The sequence below is a fragment of the Loxodonta africana genome, unplaced genomic scaffold, assembly GCF_030014295.1.
Source record: "Loxodonta africana isolate mLoxAfr1 unplaced genomic scaffold, mLoxAfr1.hap2 scaffold_188, whole genome shotgun sequence".
Taxonomy (NCBI): domain Eukaryota; kingdom Metazoa; phylum Chordata; class Mammalia; order Proboscidea; family Elephantidae; genus Loxodonta; species Loxodonta africana.
The window spans coordinates 276,441-303,804 of record NW_026974931.1 but is presented as its reverse complement, the minus strand read 5'-3'; the positions used below and the strand labels follow the sequence as shown (position 1 = coordinate 303,804).

Here is a 27,364-nt window from a genome sequence, read left to right as displayed (position 1 = left end):
AAGCACCTGAAGACGTGCTAGGACACTTAGACTGAGAGGAGCAGGATGTCTGGACTGCAAAATATGCACCCTTCAGGGAAGAACTTCATTCAGGCTTCTTAAACCCACCTCACCTGGAAGATCCACTCTTTTAGCCTTGTGCCCCTTCCACGACCCCTCAAGTACATGGAGAGATGCAGCCCTAGAGCACCAGGGTGGAAGAAGCCCCAGGATAGCTGTCCAAAGACATGAGGTCCACTCCAAAGCTCCCCCCGCCAAGGAGAGAAGAGGACAAGACTCACCTGCAGATGAGGTCTCAGGGCCCTGAGAATGAGCACAATGTTTGTAAGGAAAGAGAAATGGGATTTCAGTGGGACATGGAAGTCTGAGAAACAGCCTCTGCAAAGACAGCTCTAAGGGAGGTGTGATTGTGAAGGTGGGCTGGTCACTGAGTTCTTTGTAGTACAAGGTACCAGACAGAAGCCAGACTCTGGGGGGAACCTGCCTGCCGGTGAGCAGTGGGCTTAAAACCCTAAACCAATGAGAATCGAATCCCTTCCCAGCAGCTTCTGCACAGATCAGTGATGTTTGCTTGGTCTTTCTCTTTTCTGTGGTCTAACCTGATGTGTCCTGAGATCAGAGAGTTGGAATAGAAAAGCCTGACTGAAATGAAATGAGCAAAGAGAAGACAAGGCCTCCTAAATCTGGTGAAGACAGAACACAGATAACCAAAGGTGAGGATGGGAAGAAACAGATTGAGTTCCAAGTCCCATCCACAGTATCCCAGGGCCTGGGAATCCCTGGAAGTGCCAGAGGTGTGTACTCCCTGGGAGATGTGACCCCAAGTGTCGGAGGAAGCCCTACGGAGCAAGGAAGGGAGGGCAGGGACTCTAGGATGGGCACTTCCATACAGGCTGCCCATGTGAATTTCTCAGAGTGACCGTGACAGATCCTGAGAGGGACAGTTTGAGGCAAAGGAAAGTAAGTTTTCTGAAGAGGGGTGAATTCCACAGTCTCCTGATAATGAAACAGAAATCCCGTCCTGCTCAGAGGTACTGAGTAGGAGGGATTGTGAATTCCCATCCTGCACAGAGGCTGGCTGGGAAGTTCGACTGTCTAAAGACAATGTGGCCAAAGTCTTCTTTATCTTTCAAAGATGTATCTTCAACTTCCTGCAAATTCAATCCTGGAAAAAAGCCTAGAATATACAAGTGTGGGTTTTTCAGGAGAGCAACAAGGGGAGAAGGTGATAGTGGCATATCAGAGAAGGAGAACAACAGTCTAATAGTCCCTGTGTTACTTAATGAATCACACATGGTGTCCAGCATTATTCCTTATCTGTAGACATGTAAATGCAGTAGATGTTTTAGCAATAACTGAATTAATCCTCACAGAATTCTTTTTGGCCATTTCCAGGTACAGAGACCAGAAGAAGTCATTAGTTACAAGAGCAAGCAATAATTCGCTGGTCTGAATTTTGTTCAATTTCTGTGTTTGCCCTTCATAGATTGATAAAAGTCTCTGAATCTGGCATTGAAGACAGTGTTTTCTCTGTTGTTATGGATTGAATAGTGTCCCCCAAAATGTGTGCCAACCTGGCCAGACCATGATTCCCAGTATTGTGTGGTTGTCCTGCATTTTGTGATCTGATGTGATTACTTATGTGTTGTAAATTCTAACCTCTGTGATGTAAATAAGGCGGGATTAGAGGCAGTTAGGTTAATGAGGGAGGACACAATCTACAGGATTAGGGTGAGTCTTGAGTCAGTCTCTTTTGAGATACAAAGAGAAGAGTGAGCGGAAATGAGAGGGACCTCATACCACCAAGGAAGAAGTGCCTGGAGTGGAGCACGTCTTTTTGACCCAGTGTCCACGCGCTGAGAATTTCCTAGGCCAGGGGAAGATAGATGACAAGGACCTTCCCCCAGAGCCACAAAGAGAGAGAGCTTTCTCCTAGACCTGGTGCCCTGACTTCAAACTTGTTGCTTCTTAAACTGTGAGAGAATAAGTTTCTGTTTGTTAAAGCCATCCACTTTTGGTATCTCTGCTATAGCCACACTAAAAAAAAAACTAGATAACTAAAAAACACATATATAAAATAGTCAAAAGAAAAAAAGTTTCAAATACACACACATACACGTATGATGTTATTAAACTTTAAAAGCTTTTACATTCTTATAACACATTTAACAATAGAGATTTGTATATAGAAGTTATAATAAGAGCCATCCCCACATAAGTATATTATACCTGCTCCCCTGAAGTGTCCAGTGTCCAAAGATACATATGTACCCTTTTACACACTTCTTTTTGCCGGGACACATGTAAGTACATTCATTTGTTTGTTTTTATGGAAATTAGGTCACACTCTATCCATGTTTTTCTCTGAATCACTCTTCACTTGGTCAATATCATGAGTCAGAATCAGGGCAGGGGCTGACTGCAGAACAGATGATCAGTTGCTCATATTCACGTTCAAGTTGAAGCTGAAGAAAATTAAAACAAGTCCATGAGTCAAAGTATGCCCTTGAGTATATCAAACCTGAATTTAGAGACCATCTCAAGAATAGATTTGATGCACTGCACACTAATGATCGAAGACAGATTAGTTGTGGGATGATAGCAAGGACATCATATATGAAAAAAACAAAAAGTCATTAGAAAGACAGGAAAGAAAGCAAAGACCAAAGAGGATGTCACAAGAGACTCTGAATCTTGCTCTTGAATGTACAGTAGCTAAAGAGAATGGAAGGAAAAATAATGTAAAAGAGTTCAACAGAATACCTGAAAGGGAAGCTGGAGAAGACAAAGTATGATAATATAATGTGAACAGATCTGGAGTTAGAAAACCAAAAGGGAAGAAAACACCTGGCATTTCTCAAGCTGAAAGAACTGAAGGAAATATTCAAGCCTCTAGGCGCAATACTGAAGGATTCTATGGGCAAAATATCGAACAACAGAGGAAACATCAAAAGTAGATGGAAGGAATACAAAGACTCAATACACCAAAAACAATTGGTCGACGTTCAACCATATCAGGAGGTAGCATAGGATCAAGAGCTGATGGTACTGAAGGAAGAACTCCAAGCTGCACTGAAGGCATTGGCAAAAAACATGGCTCCAGGAATTGATGGCGTACCAAATGAGATGTTTCAACACAGGGACGCAGTGCTGGAGGTGCTCACTTGTCTATTCCAATATATTTGGAAGACAGCTACCTGACCAAATGACTGAAAGAGATCTATATGTGTGCCCATTCCAAAGAGAGGTGGTCCAACGCAATGCGGAAATTATCGAGCAATGTCATTAACATTACATGCAAGAAAAATTTTGCTGAATTTAATTTAAAAACAGTTGCAGCAGTACACAGACAGGAAACTACCAAAAATTCAAGCTGGATTCAGAGGAAGACATGGAACATGGGATATCATTTCTGATGTCTGATGGATCTTGGCTGAAAGTAGAGACTATCACTAAGATGTTTACCTATTTTTGTTTACTATACAAGCACACTCAACTGTGTGGCTCATGACAAATTATGGATAGCTTACCAAAGAATGGGAATTCCAGAACACTTAACTGTAGTCATGCGGAATATCTATGTAGACCAAGAGGCAGTCATTTGAGTAGGGCAAGGGGATACCGTGTGGTTTAAAATCAGAAAGTTATGTGTCATGGTGGTATCCTTTCACCATACTTACTCAATCTGTATGCTGAGCAAATAATCTGAGAGGCTGGTCTGTAAGAAGAAGAACATGGCATCAGTTTTGGAGAAAGATTCACTAACAACCTATGATATGCAGCTGATACGACCTTGCTTGCTGAAAGTAAAGAGGACTTGAAGCAGTTACTGATGAAGAGCAACCACTACAGCCTTCAGTATGGATTACACCTCAACATAAAGAAAACAAAAATTCTCACAACTGGACCAGTAAGCAACACCATGATAGAGAAAATACTGAAGTCATCAAGCATTTCATTTAACTTGAATCCATAATCAATGCCCACAGAAGCAGCAGTCAAGAATTCAAACAATGTATTGCATTGGGCAAATCTATTGCAAAAGACCTCCTTAAAGTGTTGTGAAGGAAAGATGTCACTTTGAGGACTAAGGTGTGCCTGAGCAAAGCCATGATATTTTCTACCACCTCACATGCTTGAGCAAGTTAGACAATGAATACGGAAAACCAAAGAACTGATTCATTTAAAATATGGTGTTGGCAAAGAATACTGAATATACCATGGACTGCCAGAAGAATAAACAAATCCATCTGGGAAGAAGTACACCAAGAATGCACCTTAGAAGCAAGGATGGCGAGACTTCGTCTCACGTGCCTTGGACATATTTTCAGGAGGGACCTGTCCCAGGAAAGGCTCATCATGCTTGGAAAAGCTGAGGGTCAGAAAAAAAGAGGAAGGCGCTCAACAACATGAACTGACACAATGGCTGCAAGAATGGGCTCAAACATAGCAATGATTGTGAGGATGGTTCAGGATCAGGCAGTGTTTCATTCTGTTTTACACAGGATCGATGGCCTCTAACAGCCACAACTAACATATGTAAGCATATATGGGTGGGTGGGTGTGTGTGTGTGTGTGTACCCATTGCCGTCGAGTCGGTTCCAACTCATAGTGACCCTACAGGACAGAGCAGAACTGCCCCACAGAGTTCCCAAGGAGCGCCTGGTGGATTCGAAATGCTAACCTTTTGGTTAGCAGCTATAGCTATTAACCATTATGCGACTAGGGTTTCCATATAAAAAAAAAAATTTTTTTTATATGTATATATATATATATACACACACATACACACACGTATATATACACACACTCTTTTTTTATATATATATATGTGTGTATATATATATTCTGTTCACCAGTTTTGCATCTCTAGAGATCCCAGGCTAAGACATTTGGTACCTACAGTGGTTCCAGAGGAACCAAATCTTAAGGATGAGTTTTCTGAATTGATTCTCAAGTCTGGCTAATCTTAAAGGCACTGATGACTGTCTCCAGTAGTAAATAGGCTATTGCTAATCCATGGTGGGAGGTGACAATAGAAATACGCAAAATACTACTACAACTGGATCAAATATTTGTGAGAGACAAGGCTCTGCCTGATTACATATTTGATACTTTTCTATAATTTTGTCAGAATAAGAATAATAAGGAAGCTGCTTGGTTGGTCCTGCTTTTGCTAGCCACACTGGTGAATGAAAGAAATGGACTCAAAGCTCAAGCACCACATACAAGATCTGAAAGCTGCCACTTGTGCCCAGAAAGAAAACCATATTTCTTATACTAACAAGGCTAATGCTGCCAAAAATAAACTCAGATTCTTATCATAAGAGTGACTGAATTAAAGCACCAGTTGAATATCCAACCTCACTCAAATGGTTTCTGAAGTTAAAGTAAGGGCACTGATTGGGAAGAAATGGGATCCTGAAACTTGGGATGAGGACATATGGGCAGATAGTCAGGAAGCGGGGGACAATGAACCTCCAATTTCTGTTGAATCGCTCTTCCTAACAGAACCAGACCTCTTACTCCCATCTAAAGAGATTCTCTAACTTTGCCGGCTAAGCCACCCTTCCCAGTAAAACAATTATCCCTTCCACCTCCATCTGATGAGATTACCCCAGCTGTGCCTGAAGTGTCTTGTTTGAGTTGTCTCCTGGGGTGGTGTCTGGGGCATTGCCTGGGGCATCACCTTAGGCAGATGCCTTATAAGACACGGCTGAACATCCCACTGCCTCTGCCCATTTTTGCTTCTAGACCTATACCTAGACTTCAGTCCCAACAAGCCCCAAAAGGTGAGCTATGAAGTGTGACCCAGGATAAGCTATGCTAAACTCCAAAAGAACTGCTTGATTTTTCTAATATATACATACAGAAACCTGGTGAATATGTGTGGGAATGGCTATTTTGGGTGTGGGATAACGGTGCAAGCAACATAAAGGTGGATTAGTCTGAGTTTATTGATATAGGCCCAGGAAGCATAGATTCTTCATTCAGTGTTTCAGCTTCAGAGGTTAGAAAAGGATCTCATAGTTTATTTGGCTGGTTTACTGAAGCATGGATTAAGTGGTGGCCTAAAATAAATCAAGTGGAAATGGCAGATCTGCCATTGTATACTGTAGGAGAAGGTATCCAAAGGCTGAGGGAAATTGGAATGTTAGAATGGATTTATTAGGCTGGACCCACAGACCCACACACGGAGTGCCCAGAGGGCTCTCTTTTTACCATAGCAGTGAGGTACAAATTTGGGAAGCAAGCCCCAGCATTATTGAAGACTTCTGTGGTTGCTATTTTATGTAAGTAAGAGTCCACAGTGAGAACTGCCCTAACTGAATTAAGACACCTGACTACAATGCAGTTGACTGGACCCCATGGTGGTAGCATCCAAGTGGTGGCACTCAATCAACAAAGACAAGGTGGGTGTGGTTACCATAACAGACAGTAGAGTCAAAGCAGTAATCAGAACAGTCTGCTCGCATGGATTTATGGCATTGGCTACTTAGTCATAGTGTCCCTGGGAGCGAAAGAGCTGGGAAATGTACATCTCCTGGTACCTAGCGTCTTAGATATCTAGTGCTCCTGTAACAGAAATACCACAAATGGATGACTTTAACAAAGAAAATTATTCCCTCACAGTCTAGGAGGCTATAAGTCCAAATTCAGGGTGCCAACTCCAGGGGAAGGCTTTTTCTCTCTGTCACTCCTACGAGAAGGTCTTTGTCACCAATCTTCCCCTGGACAAGAAGGTTCTCAGCACAGGGATCCTAGGTCCAAAGGATGCACTGCTCCTGACACTTCTTTCTTGGTGCTACTGAGGTCCCCCTGTCTCTCTGCTCTTTTCTCTTTTATATCTTAAAAGAGATTGACTTAAAACACAACTTAATCTTGTAGACTGAGCCCTGCCTCCTTAACATAACTGCTTCAAATCCTCGATCATTAACATCATAGAGGTATGATTTACAATACATTGGAAAATCACACCAGCTGACAAAATGGTGGATAATCGCACAATACTGAGAAGCATGGCCTAGTCAAGCTGATATATACATTTTGGGAAGACAGAATTTAATCCGTAACACCTAGTATGCAGCTATCGACCTGTTAATGCCTTTTTCTCCATACCTGTTTCAAAGTATCACCCGAAACAGTGTGCCTTCTCTCTGACCTAAGTATATAAGGACCAAATAATGTACAGGAATCTCTGTTACATTTTCTCCATCTTACCATTATTTGGCCTCATACGCAGACCCAGTCACTTAATTGTGCAGCAGAATGAAGAGATTAAAGCCCCAACATTCTTGCCAGTGGACCAGGAAGGTAGCTGCTCAGACATCAGAGAGCCTCAGAGAGACAGAGACCAGGCGGCTCAAGAGGGGGATACCATAAAGTTGTTTTTCATACCCCTCCCCACTCCCACAGTTGCATATGCTTTGCTCTGACCCTAAGAAGTAGATCAATCCTTTGAGAACTGCATTATGGGTTAGAACACCAACAAGGTCCCAGACTGAGTGACACTCCCATAGATTACATCCAAATATCACTGCAAAGTCTTCAAAATCTGAACTGACATCTGAGCCACAGCACACAGAAGTTGGGAAAGAACCTGCAGCCTGAACATAACTGGGTCAAGTGATTCCTAAAACAAACAACATCGACATTTTCTGTAAGATTGAAGTAAGACACAGTCTTGGAATCACAGACAAAAACTTTAAAAAGCTACTTTAACCATGCTCAAAGAAGTAACAGGCACAACTTAGAAAAATAGAAAAATACATAGAAACCATTCACAAATGAAAATTTTAGACAGGAAAAACAGAAAAATAGGATAAAAAATTCACTTGATCAGCTCTACAGTGGAATGCTGTTGACAGACAAAAGGATCAATGAGATGAAAACAGTTCAATTGAAAATATCCAATCTGAAAACAGAGAACAAATATTGAAAAAAAATGAACAGAGCCTCAAAAAAATTCAAAAATATCTAACATTTATTTATTGGAATTCCATACGGTGTAGAAAAAATATGTGGTGTAGAAAAAAGTATCTGAAGAAATACTGGCTCAACACTTTCCCAATTTGTTGAAAGACACAAACTTACAGATTCAAGAAGCTATGCAAACTCCAACAAGTTAAACTCACATAATTTTATGCCCAAATGCCTCATTGTCAATTGTGGAATAACAAGGACCAAGAAAATATCTTCAAAGAAGCTAGAGAGAAAACAACTCATCTCACACAGGAGAAACAATTGGAATGACTCTGTATTCATCATCAGAAGCCATGGAGGCCAAAAGGCTGTGAAAACAACATTTTTTCAACACTGAAAGAAAAGAAACATTAACCCGGTGTTCTATAGGCTGTTATTTCCTTCATGAGTAAAGGAAAAATATTGACATTCTCAGGTGAAAGACGCTTAAGAGAATTCATCGCCACCAGACTTGCTCTAAATGAAACACTAAAGGAAGTTCTTCAGGTGGCAGGCTTGGAATTTCAGGAATTATGGAAAGCAACAAAGTGGAAAGTATCTTCGGAAGTTCGCCCTCCACCAAAGATTAGACAGGTCTATAAAACAAACAACAACACACGTGAAGAAAGTGTTTCTTAGTTCAATCATGTGTATGAGACCAAAAGTACAAAACCAGCCCAAAAGCACTGAAAAGAGGGCAGGACGGAACAGGAATCATGGCGGATGGAAACGGGGAACTGGAGCATAGGAGAGGACAATATTGACACATCATGAATATTGCAACCAATGTCACAAAACAATTGTGTATAAATGGTTGAACAAGAAAGTAATTTGCTCTGTAAAGTTTCAAATGAAGCACAATAAAAAATTAAAAAAAGTGGTAGGTATCTCGGTAAACATATTATGCCAACCCTGTTGTCACTGCACAACATGGCGCAGGACTCCCCTCTTTGCAAAGACTTTCTAGCCTATTGGAAAAACTTTGGAATATACTCTTGGTGGCACATTAGTATTAGAGAATGGGGTTAATTTTGAAAATATGAGATGTCTGTACTCATGCCTGGTGGATAAACTGGATAATAATATTTTCAGAGCGAAATGAGATGTTCTAACAGAAAAATAGGCCTGAATTCCCACGTGGGCCATGAGCCTACTACTCTGAAGGCCTTTCCCAGAGAGGCATTTCAGGCACTTCTAGAGCAGCAGGAGCGCTGGGGAATGCAGGTGTCAACCTCCCCCAGGGCCTTCTCTGAGGGGTAAGTACCTGCTTTAGTACTGAGCTTAGTGGTTCATAAATTGTCATTCTGCATAAGGTCTTCAGGTTCAAGTCTGTAATCCAGCTGGGATTCTGTGTGTGCTGCATCTCTGCATCAAAAGAACATGCTTCTAGAAGCAGAATGCCAGGAGAGAGGCGGTTGGGCAGTTGGCGTTGGGGGGTGCTGCGCAGACAGGGGTGCCCGAGGGAGGCACAATATAGTCATTCTGCAGGAGGTCTAGTCCTTCTGCACAAGAATTAGAATGCTTCTCAATGCACAACAGTTTACATGCAGGACATAAACAAAGTTACTGAAGGACAAAGTTGAATAGTAAACCAAGCCACTCCCTGTCAATCCTTACCTGAGAGGGTCTTCATCAGGACTTCCGGGGATGGAGAAGGAAACAGCAAACGCTGATTTATTTTACCTCTTCCTTCCTCAAGAAACAGGAACTGGTGTTAAGATGTCAGGTGTCAAGCCCCAAACTCCTCTTCTGGTCTGTATTTAAGCTGTATAATAAAACTGGGAATCAGACAATCAGCCATGAGCAGACAGACCCAGAGTATTCCCAGTGCCCCACATCTTTGAGCTCCAGTGAGATCCTGTTCTTAGTCCCTAGATTAGCAGAGGAGCTGAAAGACTGAAATTCCGTGTTTTCAGGCAACTTGGGCTTCAAGCAGGCACTTATTGCTAAAGTCGTATTTCTCTGTGTTAATTTATGATCCTTAACTCAAATCCGGAGTTTGGAGCTCATTTTGATAACTCCTCGTTAGTCTGCCTAGACAAGAGTCTGCTCACAGTCAGTGATGACAATGGAGGAAACAAAGTCCCTAGCCCAGAGGAGGGACTGTTCCCCAAATTTAGGGAAATGCCCCTGGGGAGCATCAGCGAGGTGCACTGTGGCCTCTGTGGCTTTGCCTTCTGCTCCTGGAATTGCACCCTGGGGGCGTCCATATGCAGACGCAGAGTCCGTGGGTGACTACAACTCCTGCCCTTCTGGGTCATCGTCCGGACGCACGTTGCGATATGCTTCCTGCCCTCCTTCCCAGCATAAGTGCTGCGATCACACGTGGCAGAACCAGTTCCCAGGTCCAGACCCTAGGTCTTGTCCTCCTTGGCCTCAGGCTTCCCCTAGTCCTGGGGGAACCCGCAAGCCTGGTGGGTGCGAGGTTAGCACCCGGCTGGGCGGGCTTGGGCCTGTCTCAAAAGGCTCATGGTGCACGCAGGTTCCGCCTCCTTGGAGTCTGCGGGCTTGCGGTGGGCAGCCCGGCATCTCCTGCCTCCCTCGGGCGCCCTCTCTGGGCAGCAGCTCCCCTCCCCCCGCCCCGCCAACCACCGAACAGTCGCACTGCCTGCTTTCTGCTTCTAGAAGCGTGTTCTTTTGATGCACACATGCAGCACACACAGAATCCCAGCTGGATTACAGACTTGAACCTGAAACGCACAACTTTAAAACTACTAGACTGGGGTGGGGGGCGGTATTGGCAGTGAAAAAAGGAAAAAAAAAAAAAAAAGAAAGAGAACAATTACAAAAAAAGTATTAGAAGACTGTAACCTCACGTTATGGACTCAAGAAGGCTGCGGATACACAACCGCGTAGATAGCATACTGTTGTATCTTTCTTTGCAAATAAGTCTTAGATGAGGGAATTTGGTACCGGGAATAGTTGCAGAGCCTGACTTTGGGGAAATCTGGGATTGATTAATTGGCTTGCATGAGGCTACAAGCCCTGATAATCAATATTTAAAGATGAGATTCGAGCAATCTAGAACATGCATCAGAATTTTTTACAAGTAAATTAGCACCAGAAGAGGCCTTTAACCACTAAATAAAATGGGTCAGTAGTTCAAGATCTCCCTACAAAGAAAATGGCAGACCTAGATCGTTTCCAGTCAGATTCCAGCAAACATGCAAGAAACAGTCATTTTAATCTTGTACGCAGTCAACAGAGATTAGAAAACCATGAGACACTCCCCTAACTTGATCCTTATGGCTAGTTTAAAAATGATAACAAATTAGAGAAGGAAGGTAGAAGAAGAGTTAGAGGACAAGCACACTCAGTAACTGAGATGCAAAACCCTACATAAGATGCCAGCAAAGGAAATCCAGCAAAGGGTAAACCACGTAACATGCCATGATCAAGGCGGTTTATTGTAGGCATACAAATTTGAGTGAACATTAAAGATTTAGTAATTTCATTCACCACATGCATAGGTGAAAGAAGAGAAGACATATGCTCACCTCAAGAGATGGGGGCAAAGCAGGTTGATAAAATCCAATCACACGGACAGATAAGGACTAGGTGCAAACATGGAACAGAAAAGGAGTTCCCGAACGTGGAAAACTACAACTAGCATGATAGTTCATGGTGACGGGTGGGACATTCTCTTTAAAATTAATAAAAAATAAAATAAGGATGCTTCTATCATTATTTTTATTAAACATTTAACACTGGAAGTGTAAGCTAGTACAAAAAAAGTATAACTGCTATTCATAGATTATAGGACTGTCTCCATTGAAAACTGTAGAAAATATTGGAATTAATAGTAATCATAAATAAAAAATAAATTGAAATTTCAATGCGTCAGCATCAAGCGGACTCTGTCATAGCTCTTAGGTGAAAGCAAAGGACACTGATAGGGAAAGAGGAGGTTCGGGTGGGCTAGACCAAGGAGGGAAGAAAATTATTCTGCACTGGGCTGAACTTACAAGCACGGGTATGTGTGTTAGTTACCTAGTCCCTCCATAACAAAAAATAACACAACTGGATGGCTTTTAAAGGACAGAAATTTATTTTCTCACAGTTTAGCAGGTAGTAGTTCGAATTCAGGGCATGGCTGTAGTGGGAGGTCCTTCCTTGTCTACCTCAGCTTCTAGTAGATGCCAGCAATCATTTGTGTTCCTGGCCTTCTAGAAGCATCTGTCTTCTTTGTCTGTCTTCCTTTTCACCTGTTTGTGTCTGTGTGTATTCTGCTCCTTTTATAACTAAGAAGAGTTAGGCTTAGGACCCACCCTACATTGGTATGACCTCATTCACATAATAAAAGCAGGCCCCTTATTTCCAAACAAGGTCAGAATTACAGGTACAGGGGTTAGGATTTCCACATACATTTTGGAGGGACACAATTCAATCCCTAACAGTTGATTTACCAGATATTCTGGATTGAGAGTACTCACATGAACAGCTGAGAGTAGTTCCAATTCTTTGCTACATTCAGTGGCTGAAACTTGTCTCAATGGTCACCCATAGGAATGTTGGAGCAATTTATTGTGCAGGACCTGGCCTACCATTCCTAATCATGTCCATTGTGTGGAAAAACACACACTCCCATCACCGAAGTCCTGAGAAATTCATCGATAAGAACGGAATGGTGGTTGGAACCAAGAATTGTTTCATAGCCTAGATAACATGGTGCAGCTGTTAGATATCCACATGGAGATGTCCGGTAATAAAACTTCACCACACACGGAGATGTCAAGAATAATACCAACAGCTAATGCTCATTGAGTACCTACACTGGTGCCAGGCACTCCTGTGCTTTTCCTTTCATGTTTGCTTTTCATGATGGCCATATGAGGAATGTATCATTATAATGCATAAAGAGGTCAATACAGAGAGTTAGGCTGACATTTGAATATATGAGTCTGGACCCAGGAGGAGTTTGAATGGATGGAGGTATAAACCTCAGGTCCATAGCTACAAATAGACAGCAGTAAACTCACTGAGGCATCCTAGAGGGAGGGTGTCAATAGAGAGAGGAGCAGGCACCAAGCCCAAGGGTACTCTGGTATCTAGAAGCCTGCCAGGTGAACAGCAGCCAACAAGCCTCTCTGAAGTCCAGTGTGGTTCCTGGAGGGTTGTCTGTCCTTTCTCTCAGCTGCATTTCCCCAGTGCTCCTCCCACCTGCACTGGGTTGTCCCCTTCATGACGACAGGGACAGTGTGTACCTTTCACCACTGTATCTGCATAACATAGACTACTTCTGGCCCATGGAATATACTGACTGAATGAAAAATAAACAAAGGATAAGTACGTAAAATCCTTCGTAGTTGATACCTTGAAATACATTAAGGGGCTTCATGAGTAAGAGGGAGAAAAATTGATCAGGGCTGCTTCTGAGACCATCCCTTAGGCGTAATGAGTGTTAAACAACACTTAAACAAAGAGATTTAATGGCAGAGATGTATGTTAAAAAGAGGTAAGTATAGGTTGAAGATTACTAGAAACATGCACATTATTGCAACTATAGTCAAATCGCTAAAAACCATATACTACATGCACACAGAATATTACAAAGTAATTTAATGCCCTCATTAAAAAAAAACAAAAAAAAATTACCATGAAAAGACTAATGATGAATGAAAATATCAGGATATAATATCCGTGTTAATATACATAAATGTGTGTGCTAATACACACATAAAACCAGTTGCCACTGAGTCAGTTCTGATTCATGATGACACCAGTGTGCCAGAGTAGAACTGTACCCCATAGGGGTTCCAATGGCTGAGTTTTCGGAAGTAGGCTGCCAGACCTCTCTTTCACAGCAATTCTGGGTGGACCTGAACTCCAACTTTCTGTCAGCAGCTCAAGATATTAACCATTTGCATCAACCAGAGACTCTAATACACATACATGCCAATATAAGCAAGAAAATAGACATATCGGAACGTTAATAATTTATTCTATGCATTACGTATGTTTTCTTGTTTTTTTTTTTTTTTTTTTTTGCATACTTTCCCATTGCTTCCAAGTTTTTGAGGAATAGAATGTACTTCTGGAAAAATTCATGAGAGATTTTTAAGTAATGAAATAATTAACAGAAACAGAATGAGTAAATCTGTGGCAAGGCAGCCCATGAACCCAAGATTACAGTAACACTGGTATGAAAAGCAGAATTGTGGAGTCCTGAAGCTCAGTGGTTCCATGCATCCATCAGGAAAGAGGGAAGAGCAAATAAACAAGGAGAAAATACAGTGAGCCAGAGGAGTGGGAGCCCTCTGTTGTGGGCACAGTTTTCTCATGAAACTTTAGATGGACACAGTGGGTGGGATTATCCACTTCCATCATACAAACATTTTTATTACCCTTGATTTTAACAGAACTATGTTATAAAAACAAATAATAAAATAAAGTATAATAAAAGAATAAATCTCATCAGTGGACTACTATCATTTTCCCCAGCCACTGAGGAGGGCAGGAGACACACAAGGGAAAGAAGATGGACCAGTGTGAAAACTCATGCTAAGTGGGGAGGAGAGTGTTTCTGAGACAGGCCTTAGCTGCTACCACCTAGGGAAGTAGGCAGCCATGCACAACCAACTGGAAGAAATGGTACATTATTTCTGAGACCTACTCCAGCTCATAACAAATTATGGATAACATGGGGAAGAATGAGATTTCCAGGACACTTAACTGTTTTTATGAGAAACCTGTACATAGAACAAGAGGCAGTCATCTAAACAGAACAAGGAATACAGCATGGTTTAAAGTCAAGAAAGGTGTGCATCACCGTTGTATCCTTTCACCATATGTATTCAACCTGTATGCTGAGCAAATAATCTGAGAAGCTGGTCTGAAGAAGAATAAGGCATCAGGATTGGAGCAAGACTCATTAATAACCTGAGATATGCAGATGATACAATCTTGCTTGCTGAAAGTGAAGAGGCCTTAAAGCATTTACTGCTGAAGATCAAAGACTACAGACTAACAGCCTAACAACTGGACCAATAAGCAACATCATGATAAACGGAGAAAATGTTCACGTCATTAAGGGCTTCATTTTTACTTGGATCCACAATAAACACCCACGGAAGCAGCAGTCAAGAAATCAAACGACACATTGCATTGGGCAAATCTGCTGCCAGAGGCCTCTTAAAGTGTTCAAAAGTACAGATGTCACCTTGAAAACTAATGTGCCCCTGACTCAAGCCATGGTGCTTTCAGTCGCCTCATACGCATACGAAAGGTGGGCAATGAATAAGGAAGACCACAGAAAAATTGAAGGCATTGAATTACGGTGTTTGCAAAGAATATTGAATATACCATGGACTGCCAAAAGAATGAACAAATCTGTCTTGAAAGAAGTACAGCCAGAATATTCCTTAGAAGCAAGAATGGCGAGGCTTCATCTCACATATTTTGGACATGTTGTCAGGAGAGATCAGTCCCTGGAGAAGCAGGTCATACTTGGTAACAAGTGGCCACAACAATTGGCTCAAACATAACGACGACTGTGAAGGTGACGATAGGTAGTTTAACATACATTTTGACCCATATGAATTAAAATTTAAACAATTATTTCATGCCTTTTTGTAGGGGTTTTAGAATATACAATTAAAATAAATGTAAACAATTAATAGAAAAAATCTCTGAAAATAAAATTTAATTTTTTTAAATCACTGCTCCATACCCCAGATCTAAATGGCTTGATATAAAGCACTGGTCTTTGTGATTCACAAAAAGGAGGTGCCAATTCCTGGAGGGGGGATGGGAGGATAGAGAGAGTTGGAAGCTGGCAAAATTGTCACGAAAGGAGAGACTGGAAGGGCTGACTCATTAGGGGGAGAGCAAGTGGGAGTACGGAGTAAGGTGTATACAAACTTATATGTGACAGACTGACTTCATTTGTAAACGTTCACTTGAAGCTCAATAAAAGTTAATATAAAAAAAAAGCCCAGCCCTGACCAATGTTTGCTTAAAAACTTTGAAAGTTTGTTCCTCTCTAAAATAAAGCAGGGTCTAACTTTAAAAATAAATAAATAAATGTAAACAATTATTAGAAAAAATCTCTGAAAATAAAATTTAATTTTTTTAAATCACTGCTCCATACCCCAAATCTAAATGGCTTGATATACAGCACTGGTCTTTGTGATTCACAAAAAGCAGGTACCAATTCCTGAACAAGAACTGAAGTGACAGGAGAAACCCCCCATGCTGTTAGAGCCCTGAGTATGGGCCCTAATCCAATGATCTGTCTTCATTAATTCCTTTTTATTTCATCTCTGTGAAAGAGGGGAGGGAGAAGGTGAGAGAGGGTTACATGTGCCTATTCTGTTCTTTAGCATCCAGTTCACTGCCAGGAACAAGTATTCGTAAGAGTCTAAAAAACGTTAAAGTACAAATAAGGAGGAAAACCTCCTAGTATATATATGTATTAGGTGGCACAAAGAGTTAAGTGCTCAGCTACTAACTGAAAGGTTGGCAGTTTAAATACACTCAGAGTTGCCTTGGAAGAAAGGCCTGGCAATCTACCTCCAAATAGTCACAGCTATTGAAAACCGTATGGAGGGCAGTCCTACTCTGAAAACTCACGGGGTCGTCATGAGTGAAAATCTACTCAATGGCAACTGGATTGGTAATCTATATATGGCATAAATGTTCGGAAAATTAGTTTCTGAACATATACACGGCATACAGAATACACTGCACATTAGTATTATGTGCCAAAACCCACTGTCATCAAGTCGATTCTAACTCACAGTGACCCCAAAGGACAGAGTAAAACTGCCCCATAGGGTTTTCACTGAAGCAGACTGCCACATCTGTCTCCTACAGAGAGGCTGGTGGGTTCGAACCACTGACCTTTCAGTTAGCAGCCAAGTTCTTTAACCACAGAGCCACTAGGGCTCACTGCTGTCATGTACAGTGATTACATAAGCAAATTCTGAAACAAACTGCCTGGGTTTAAATCCTAACTCAATTTATCAGCTGGGTGATCTGGGCACGTTACTTTACCTCTCACTGCCTCAGTTTCCCATTTCTAAAATGGGTCTTATTCAAAAGGTTGTTACGCAGGTTAAAGAAAACACACAAGGCACTTAGAAAAAGGCCTTACACACAGAATGAACACAATAATTGTTAGCTTTCATAATTATTAAGGGAATACAAACAAACGGCTAGGTTGAAGGAACTTCCATTGAGAAAGAGTTGAGTTCCAAAATTCATGTGTAAAGTCATTTACATCAACTGTTAAAGTTGTATGTTTAGATTCAAGTGATTACTGAGGTGTGTTATGATCTTGAACAGAGTTCTGGGGACTATACAGGCAGACTCTGCATGCCCTTCTCCTGCACATCCATTCCATCTCCCTTGGAGCCCAGACATCATGTTATCAATTAAACCCCTCCCACACTGGTGGTGTACTGTTTAAGAGCTATGGCTGCTAACCAAAAGGTCATCAGTTCAAATCCACCAGGCGCTCCTTGGAAAGTCTATGGCACAGTTCTGCTCTGCCCTATAGGGCCGCTATGAGTTGGAATAGACTCAGTGGCAATGGGTTTTTAACGGGTGTGAGGTAACTGTTCAGTGCTTAAAGACGTACCAAAAGCAACCACTAACACAAAAGTATAGTAAAAGGTTCTTATTTCAGAGTAGCAAAACCTTAGTTTCTAACACAGTGGTGAATTAGGGTGGACTGTGGATCAAGAGGAGCCCTGGTGGCATAGTGGTTAAGAGCTCAGCTGCTAACCAAAAGGTCAGCAGTTCGAATCCACCAACTAGTCCTTGGAAACTCTATGGAATAGTTCTATTCTATGCTATAGGGTCTCTATGAGTTCAAATCAACTAGGGTCTCTATGAGTTGGAATCAACTTGATGGTGACAAGTTTGGTTTGGTGGGTGTCATGGATTGAATTATGACCCTAAAAAATGTGTGTCTCAACTTGGTTAGGCCATGATTCCCACTATTGTGTAGTTGTCCTCCATTTTGTGATTGTAATTTTACTTTAAGAGGATTAGGGTGGGATTGATTGTAACACCACCCTCACTCAGGTCACCTTTCCCTGGGGTGTGGCCTGCACCACCTTTTATCTCTCCAGAGATAAAACGAAAGGGAAGCAAGCAGAGAGTTGGGGGCCTCAGACTATCAAGAAAGCAGCACCAGGAGCAGAGCATGTCCTCTGGACCCAAGGTCCCTGCACCTGAGAAGCTCCTTGACCATGGGAAGGCTAAGGACAAGGACCTTCTTCCAGAGCCGAAAGAGAGAGAAAGCTTTCCCCTAGAGCTAATGCCTTGAATTTGGGCTATTAGCCTACTTTAACGTGAGGTATTACATTTCTCTTGGTTAAAGCCATCCACTCATGGTATTTCTGTTATGGCAGCACTAGATGATGAAGACAGTGGGTCAAGGTGGAAGGGGTGGATGAAGGACAAAAAAAGAAAAATGGACAACAGGAGAAATATAAGAATTCAGAGAACTGTGAAAATTTAATTCCTGAATATACTTTCTTTCTCCTCCCTATAACTGGAAGGACTTTTCTCATATACAGTGTATATAAGTAAATCCTGGCAATATTTAAAACACTTAGATTTTTGTAAAACTCATTCTCTGAAAATTCATGGTGGCCCCATTAATTTATGGCTTAAAAACAACTCAGAACTAAAAAGAAGCATAAATAAATAAATAAAGGCACTGCTGTCATTTGCGGGTGATGTTCTTTTCCTGCTATCCACAACCCACACACTCGGGTTAATTTTCCAGGGTCAGTGTTCATAGACCATCCTCTTTCTCTTACCACCACCCCACCACCCTTAATTATTTAGAAAAGGCAGGGCCAGTCAGTGCTCCAAACATCAAGTTTTCTCTCCAAAATGCCAACTGGCACTTGGGGAGCAGGCTACATTCTCAGCTGTCAGCACTTCCACTAGCCCCTGCAGATAAGGAATGTGTCTCCACTGAACTGTTCATTGTAATTAAAAAAAAAAAAAAAAAAAAGTAAAAAACTGTTTCTTAAAAAAAAAAAAAAAACAAAACAGGCATTTCCCTATTACCCACCCACCCCACTCTCCCACACCCAGTGCTCCCCTCACCACACACACACTCAAATATTTCCTACCAAGGGTGTGTCCCAAGCACGGGGTCTGGCTCCACTCTTCTTTTACATCCCTTGGAGGCCTCTGGAGAAACCATACCTTTGGTTGGCAATTCCCTGAACCCTGCCTATTCAAGCTGGCACTTATTCAAAAAGGCAGGTGAGTCTTCAAGTCAGGTTTTTATAAGGAGTTTAAGAGGAGCCAGGTGATATGCCTACTCACCCTCAAATTTCTCAAAGGTAATAATTTCTTGAGATGTTTACAATGTCTCAACTATGGGTTAATTAAATCCCTTAGGATGGTGGGCATAGGAAAATCCTCCATCCCAATGCCCCCATTTCGAAAAAAAAAGAGAGGAATCTCCAAAATTACAAATTTCAATTTCTACATACTTGATTGAACTAAGGAGTAAGTTCCTCACATGTGTTATTCTTGGTCTGAGTCCTGGTGGTGCAGTGGGTAAGAGCTAAGCTGCTAACCAAAAGGTCTGCTGTTTGAATTCACCAGCTGCTCCTTAGAAACCCTATGGGGTAGTTCTACTCAGTCCTATAGGGTTGATAAGAGTTAGAATTCACTGGATGACAATTGGTTTGTTTGCTTTTCAATCTTTGGCTGAAAGGTGGACTTTGTTATCAATTTATTAAATCAACTGGTAATTTGCTGGATATTTCTCATACAGGAACTTATGATGTCTTCAAATCCAGCTAATCAGGTTTAGGGAGAGAGAAACTTCTCTACCTTAGCTTCCCTGCCACTCCCACACCTTTTTCATTGATTTCCATGCCCTGTTTAAGTAACATCACTCATCACTTCTCACTGTCTAGGTTATCTGAGCCAATTCATGGCAGTCAATTCCACCTGAGCCCTAGGATACCCTCATTTACATACTCTGCCCTGTTCCTTCACCAATGGCTGACCTCACATCTCCACTGGAATGTCTACTAGGCATCTCAAACTTAATGTGGTTCAAATAAAATTCTTCGTCCAAGTGTCTTATCTACCTCCCAGTCTTCCTTATCTCAGCAAATGTTCTCACTATCCTCTGGGTTGTTCAGGACAAAAACCTAGAAATCATCCTTCATTTCTCTCCTTTATTCAAATCTTGCATCCAATCCATTGACATATTCTGGACTCTTGGCACTACCTTAACATAAATCCTGACTCTATCCACTTCTCACTACCTCCACCTTACATCCACCATCATCTCTTGGTTAAAACTGGACTCCATGCACCGATCTTCCCTCTTACAATCTACATAACAGCATCATTTCAGTGGCTTCTCATAGCAATTAGGAAAAATTCCCAAATCCTTCCCATGGTCTTTCATGATGCGGGGCTTGCTCACCATACTAACCTCATTTCCTAACAGTCTTCCCTCGGTTCACTCCACACTAGCCATGACTTATTTCCTGAGCTTCCTCAAATGTGCCAAAACACTTGGTTATTTAAGGGCCTCAGAAACAACTTTTTCCTTTATTGGCAATATCCCTCCCTTCAGAACTTCATAAACCTATTCTCTCCTTTGATATAGGTCAGTTATCTCCTCAAATATCCTGCTCCCATAAGCCTTTACTATTAATCTAAAACAGCTCACCCCACTCATTCCCTCACACGCAACTCTGTCTTATTTTCAAAATATTTAGCTCTCCTTGACATTTTTTGTTAATTATTACCTGTATTTTTTCTGGTTGAGAATATATGCAGCAAAACATACACCAACTCAACAGTTTCTACCTGTACAATTTAATAACACTGGCTACATTCTTGAAGTTGTGCAACCATTCTTACCCTCCTTTTCTGAGTTGTTCCTCTGTCATTAACATAAACCCACTGCTCCTTAAGGTTCCTATCTAATCTTTTCAGTAGCTGTTGTCAATCTGATGCCATGTAGACAGTTCTTAAAAGAGCATATGCTCAAGGTAGACCATTTTTATTGGTTAAGTAAGCTAATGTTCTGGAGCCCTCATGGCACAGTGGTTAAGTGATACGGTAGCCAAGCAAAAGAAGAGCAGTTTGAATCCACCACCTGCACCTTTGAAACTCTATGGGGCAGTGCTATTCTGTCTTACAGAGTCTCTGAGTTGGAATCAACAGCAACAGTTTGGTTTTTTCTTTTTCATACTTCGGTTTTAAGATGATTCAAGGGAATGCTTTTGGTGTAATGTTTAAAGATTATCTCACGGCAATAGTTTCAGGAGTTCATTCACCCTCAGTGGCTCCAAAAAGTCTAGGGTTCATTTGAAATTCTGTTCTGCATTTTCCCCCTTTTGATCAGGGCTTTTCTATGGACTCTTTGATCAAAATGTTCAGCGACAGCAGCTGGGAACCTTCTGGTTCTTCTGGTCTCATGGCATGCTAGATGTTCTTTTAAAAAACATGAGTGGATGCTGAAGGTTATCAAATACTTATTTTATTACACCTACTAATATAATCACATTTATTTTTCCTGTACATATGGCAAATTATACTGATTCATTTTTGAATGTTAAACTAACCTTGAATTCTTGGGATAGACCCAACTTGGTCATAATATATTCTTCTTTAGAGTATTGCTGGATTTGTTTTGCCTATTTCTTTTTATATTTTGCATCTATGTTCATCAGTGACATTGGCCTGTAATTTTCCCATCTTCTGCTGCTCTTGTCAGGTTTTGGTATCAATATTCATTCTACAAGCTTTATAAAATGAGTTTGGGTATATATTTCCTTTTATATTGAAGAATTTGTGAAATATTTCTTGAATATTTGGCAGAATTTGCAGGAAAAGCCATCTGATATGAAGTTTTCTTTTTGAGAATAGTTTGAGCTCTAATTCAATTGTATTAACAGTTGTGGAATTACTTTTGCTTCCTGTTTCTTCCTGAATCGTTGTTATTAACTTACATGGTATGATACGTTTGCCTACTTTACCTAAATTTGCAAATTTATTGGCTAATACGGTTCATAACATTCTCACATTATCTTTATGTTCTGCAAGATCTGTAGTCATTTTCTTTCTAATTCCTGATATTCGTTTTTTATATCTTCATTCTTTTTCACTTGATCAATCTTGCCTAAAGTTTGTCAATTTTACTAGCATTTTCTAAGAATCAACTTTAGTCTTTGTTGATCGTCTGTTGCATGTATTCAATCATTAATAGAAACAAAAATTCCTATGAATGTTTGTTTCTGGTTTTTTCCCAACATTTTGAATGGATGTTTAACTCACTTATTTTTCAAGATTTGTTCTTTCCAATTATATTTTTAAGGCTATAAGTTTCCTATATTATATTGTCTGTACTGCACAAATTTTTGTATGCACTATCTCCATAATTGTTTACTTCAAAATGTATTCTAATTTTCATTATGATGTCTTTTTTGACTCATAGTATTTTAAAATATCCAAGCACATGGAGATTTTGTATTTTCATTTTCTAAGATGGTTTTTTTTTTTTTTTAATTATGGTGTACTTACATAAAAAAAAATGGAGATTTTGTATTTTCATTTTCTAAGATGGTTTTTTTTTTTTTAATTATGGTGTACTTACATAGTATCCTCTATATTATTACAGACTCTTGAAATTTGTTGAGACTTGCTTTATAACACAGTATACAGCTAATTTTTATACACACTATGTTATGTATGTGCATGAGATGAATGTATATTCTTTCATGGTTAGATAATACACACAAATACACATATAGCAATTTGGTATTTTTTTACATGTTAAATCTTCTGTATCCTTGATAATTTATGGACTTCTATGTTTCTGAGGGGTGTGTTAAAAATCTATTATGATGCATGATGTCAAAAGGAGCCCCAGTAGTGCAGTGGTTAAGCACTCAGCTGTTAAACGGTTTGATTTGATCCACCAACTACTCCACAGGAGAAAGATATGACCGTTCCCTTCCATAAAGATTACAGCCTTAGAAACCCTTTGGAGAAGTTCTACTCCATCCTATATTCACTATGAGTCAGAATTGACTCAACAGCACACAAGAAAAAATGTATGATGTGATGGAAACTCAGAAGTACGAAGCTAAAAAGAATTGGTCCTACCTCCAGGGTCAAAGGATGAAGGACAGAGAAAACAGCAGAGACATCCAAAAGCTTGGAAAAAGGGCTGAGAGGACAATGGTTGGTGGTTTAAGGGCTTTGAAGGGCTACCATATATACTGAGGAATCTGAAGTGCAATGTTCTTGCCTAAGGATGAAGACATGCTCATAAAGATCCTGACAAAGCTTTAGGCTTGCATCTCTGGCTGATCTTTGGGCTCCATGGGGGCAGGAAGTGAAGGCTAGGGCAGAGTTTTAGGCACTCTTGCTTAGCATTGAAAGAACGTGCCAGTTCAGAGCCAATCTGCAAAGACTGGGATAATGTTACTTTTTCTTTTTGGCTACAAGCATTTAAAGAAAGCACTGTCAGGTCATGAACTGACTGCTGAGATAACAGAACAGAACTTCAGTGTCCACACATGAGAAGACATACAATCTTTGCAGAAATAGTTTGGAAACATCACTAAGCAAATGGATGACTGGCCCTCAACAATTAAAAAAAAAAAAAAAAGCAAACCCTAATGACAGGAGGGAATCTTATTTCCAGAGTCACATTATAATATCTAAGATATCCAGTTTGCAACACACTATTCTAAGTCATAAAAAGAAAAAAGAAAAGGATGGTTCATTTGTTAAGAAGAAAGAAAGAAGAGAAATGAACAGAAAGCATCCCTAAGGAAACACAGATATTGGGATTACTAGACAAAGATTTTAAACCAACTGTCTTAAATTTCCTCAAAGAGCTAAACAAACCATAGACACACACACAAAAAAAGGAAACCAAGAGAAGAATGTATGAACAAGTAGAAAACATTAATAAAGAAATATTATACAAAAGAACCAAATAGAAATTATAGAGCTGAAAAGTAGAATAGCTGAAATAAAATTTCATTAGAGGAGCTCAACAGCAGATTTGAGCAAGAAAGCAGGAAAATGTAAGCTTGAAAAAGCACAACTGAAATTGTTCTAACTGAGGAGCATAAAGGAAAAAGAATGAAGAAAATGAATAGAGCCTAAGGGACCTGCGGGACAACATCAAGCATACCAATATACTCATTAAGGGAGTCCCAGAAAGGAAAGAAAGATGAAAGGACAGAAAGAATATTTAAAAACGTAATGACTGGAAGTTTCCCAAATGTCATCTAGATATCCAAGAAGCTCAATAAACTCAAAGGACAGTAAATACATAGATATCCACAGACAGACATAATCAAAATGTCAAAAGACGAAGACAGAAACTTGAAAGCAGCAACAGATAAGTGACCCCTAATGTACAAGAGAGTCTCAACAAGTTTAACTGTTGATTTTTCATCAGAAACCATTGAGACAAGAAAATAGTCGGATGATGTATTTAAGGTACTGGAAAAAAAATACAGAAACAAAACTATGAACCAAGATGTCAATATCTAGCAAAACTATCTTTCAAAAATGAAGGTGAAATTAAGACATGCCCAGATACACAAAACCTGAGGGAGTATGTTAGCAGCAGAACTGCCTTATGAGAAATGCTACAGGGAATCATCCTGGCTGGCACGGAAGGACACTAGACAGTAACTTGAAGCCATAAAAAGAAACGAAGACTCCGTAAAGGTAACTACTTAGATAAAACAAAGTCAGTAATATTTTTATATCACGACTCTTTTTTTCATATATGATTTAAAGCACAAATGCATAAAAATACTTACACATCTCTCTTAATGGACACACAATGTATAAAGATGCAATTTTTGTAACAGCAACGTAAGTAGGGGAGGTAACTGAGCTGAATAAAAGCAGAATGTTGTATACTGTTGAAGCTAAATTTGTATTAATTAAAAGAAGATTGTTATAAACATAAGATATTAATTGTAATCCTCATGGTCACCACTAAGAAGTTAAAAAATATAAGGAAAGGAAATAAGGAGAGGATCAAAATTGTACACTTGAAAAAAATCAGTCAAACACAAAAGTGGACGGTAGTGAAGAAAATGAGAAACAAAATACATATATGACCTACTACAAAGTAGAAGACATAAGTCCTTCCTTATCATTAATTGCTTTAAATTTAAATAGATTAAATTCACAATTGGGATCATTAAAGTTGTGTGTCAACTTTGTTGGACCATGATTCTCAGTGCTTTGGCAGTTATGATGTAGTTTAGCAGTCGAATAACGATGCAATCATTTCCATGATGAGATGTGATATAATGTGATTACCTCCATGATGGGATCTGCTGTGAGTAGCCAATCAGATCTAAGGGAGTTTCCTCGGAGGTGTGGACTGCATCCAATATAGGTGGACTTTCTGGCAAGGCTCTTGAGCTTTTGCTCACTCTGAATCCTGCAGCTGGCTCCTCTTCATCTGATCTCAAGTTTTTGGGACTTGAACTCTCAGCTTACCTTCCAATTTGGGGATTCACCAGCCTCCGCAGTCTGTGAGCCGCAGCCTGCCAGCTTACCTGCCGATCTTGAGATCTGTCAGCCTTTGCAGCCTGTGAGCCACAGACCTGTTGTATGACCTGCAGATCTTCAGTTCTGCAGTCCCTGCATCTATGTGAGTCAGGAGAAGCCACAAGCCTGACCCATGGACTTGAGACTTACCAGCCTCTACAGCCTCGTGAGCCATTTTCTTGATATAAAGCTATTTATATATAAATATATATATATACACCTCACTGGTTTTGTTTCTCTAGAGAACCCAGCCTAAGATACCAATTAAAAGACAAACATTGGCAGAATGCATAAAAAAATCATTCGATTGCTGTTAAGCTGATGTGACTCATGGTGACCCCTCCCCTCATGTGTGTCAGAGTAGTACTGACACACAGGTGTGTCAGTTCAATGGCTAATTTTTCAAAAGTAGATCACCAAGCCTTTCTTCCAAAGTGCCTCTGGGTGGACTCAAACCTCCAACATTTTGGTTAGCAGCTGAATGCATTAACCGTTTGTACCTCCCAAGGACTACAACATGTATCTATGTTTATTTCTGTATTACTTCTCTTTATACTATATACATACATACACACATACACACACATACATACACACACACATAGACATCCATGAGTGGTTCATACAGATGCTTTGGACTTCAACTAGCAGGGCTCTATTAATTATTGATAGAAAAGTACTGATACCAGTTATAAATGCGTATTTGTCCATTTCCCCTTTCAGATTTATTAGTTTTTGTATTTTGGAGCGCTGTTGTTAGACACGTACACATTTAGGAGTGTTGTATCTTTTTGGAGAATTGAACCTTTATTATGTTATGTCCCTACTTATTCCCAATAATACTCCTTTTTCTGAAGTATAATTTGTCTGATATTAATACAGCCACTGCAGTAGAACTGGATAATTTTCAACCATTTCAATAGGTAGCATAAGATCAAGAACTGATGGTATAAAAGGAAGGAATCGAAGCTGCATTGAAGGCATTGGTGAAAAAACTACCCTCTCTCCACCATCTTCACTAACTCTGACACCAACTGTCCCTCACACAGCACTCCCTACTTCTCTGCCGGGTTCAATAACTCATTGCAATGGCCACACAGAACTCATAGTCCATATTCACGATTATGGGGTTTATTAGGGAAGTAACAGTTATAGCTCAGGCTCAAAGACACTCAGAACACAGTTTTTCTATCAGGACAGCCTCTTCCCTCCTGTGCTCATAGGTGTGCCTCTGCCTGGCCTTGGGCCGGCCTCTCTCCAAAGGCACTCAGCTTTCCTTCTCCCTGGGCCATCATCTCCTATAGCCAGGTCCCTGTTGCTCGGTCTCTCCTGCCATGGCATCTTACCATCTTCAGGGTTACAGCTTCCTCTCTCTATCTCAGTCTCCTGCTTCTAGGAGCTTCTCAGTGCAGGGATCTCAGGTCCATAATATACGCTCGGCTCTTGGCTGTTCTTCCTTGATGGGAGTTGAATCCTCCTCTTTGCTCTGGAACTGGTTCTCTTTGAAGGCAAAATAAACAATCCTCTTGGTGAGCCACAATTACCCTATCACACAGTCCTGCCCAAGCACCAGGGTGGATGTTATAAGACCATGGCTAGAAAGGCCACACAAAGTAAACAATCACATCACAGTACCTTGGACTCATTTTTCAAGTGAAGTACCAAAAATCCCATACAAACAGATTGGTAAAGAATATAATCAACAGCAAGAACATTTTCATACTTATGTTTTCTGTATTTGGAAGAAATCTATAGCACTATTCTTATTTTGCCAATTCAAAGGGATCACAGAGATTAGTGGTAGATGTTGCAGTACCAGAAAACTCTCTGGTAAAACAGTCTGTGAGCAGTCTTACAAACATGGATA

General features: G+C 40.5%; 1 long non-coding RNA gene across 1 annotated transcript; it reads right to left on the bottom strand.

The window, feature by feature from the left end:
- Window positions 1-409: 409 nt before the first annotated feature.
- Window positions 410-27,364, bottom strand: LOC135229310 (uncharacterized). Its single transcript, XR_010320096.1, has 3 exons — window positions 26,844-27,364; window positions 9,227-9,727; window positions 410-2,465 (listed from the first exon to the last, which is right to left on the bottom strand). It is a non-coding gene; the product is annotated as an uncharacterized LOC135229310 (long non-coding RNA).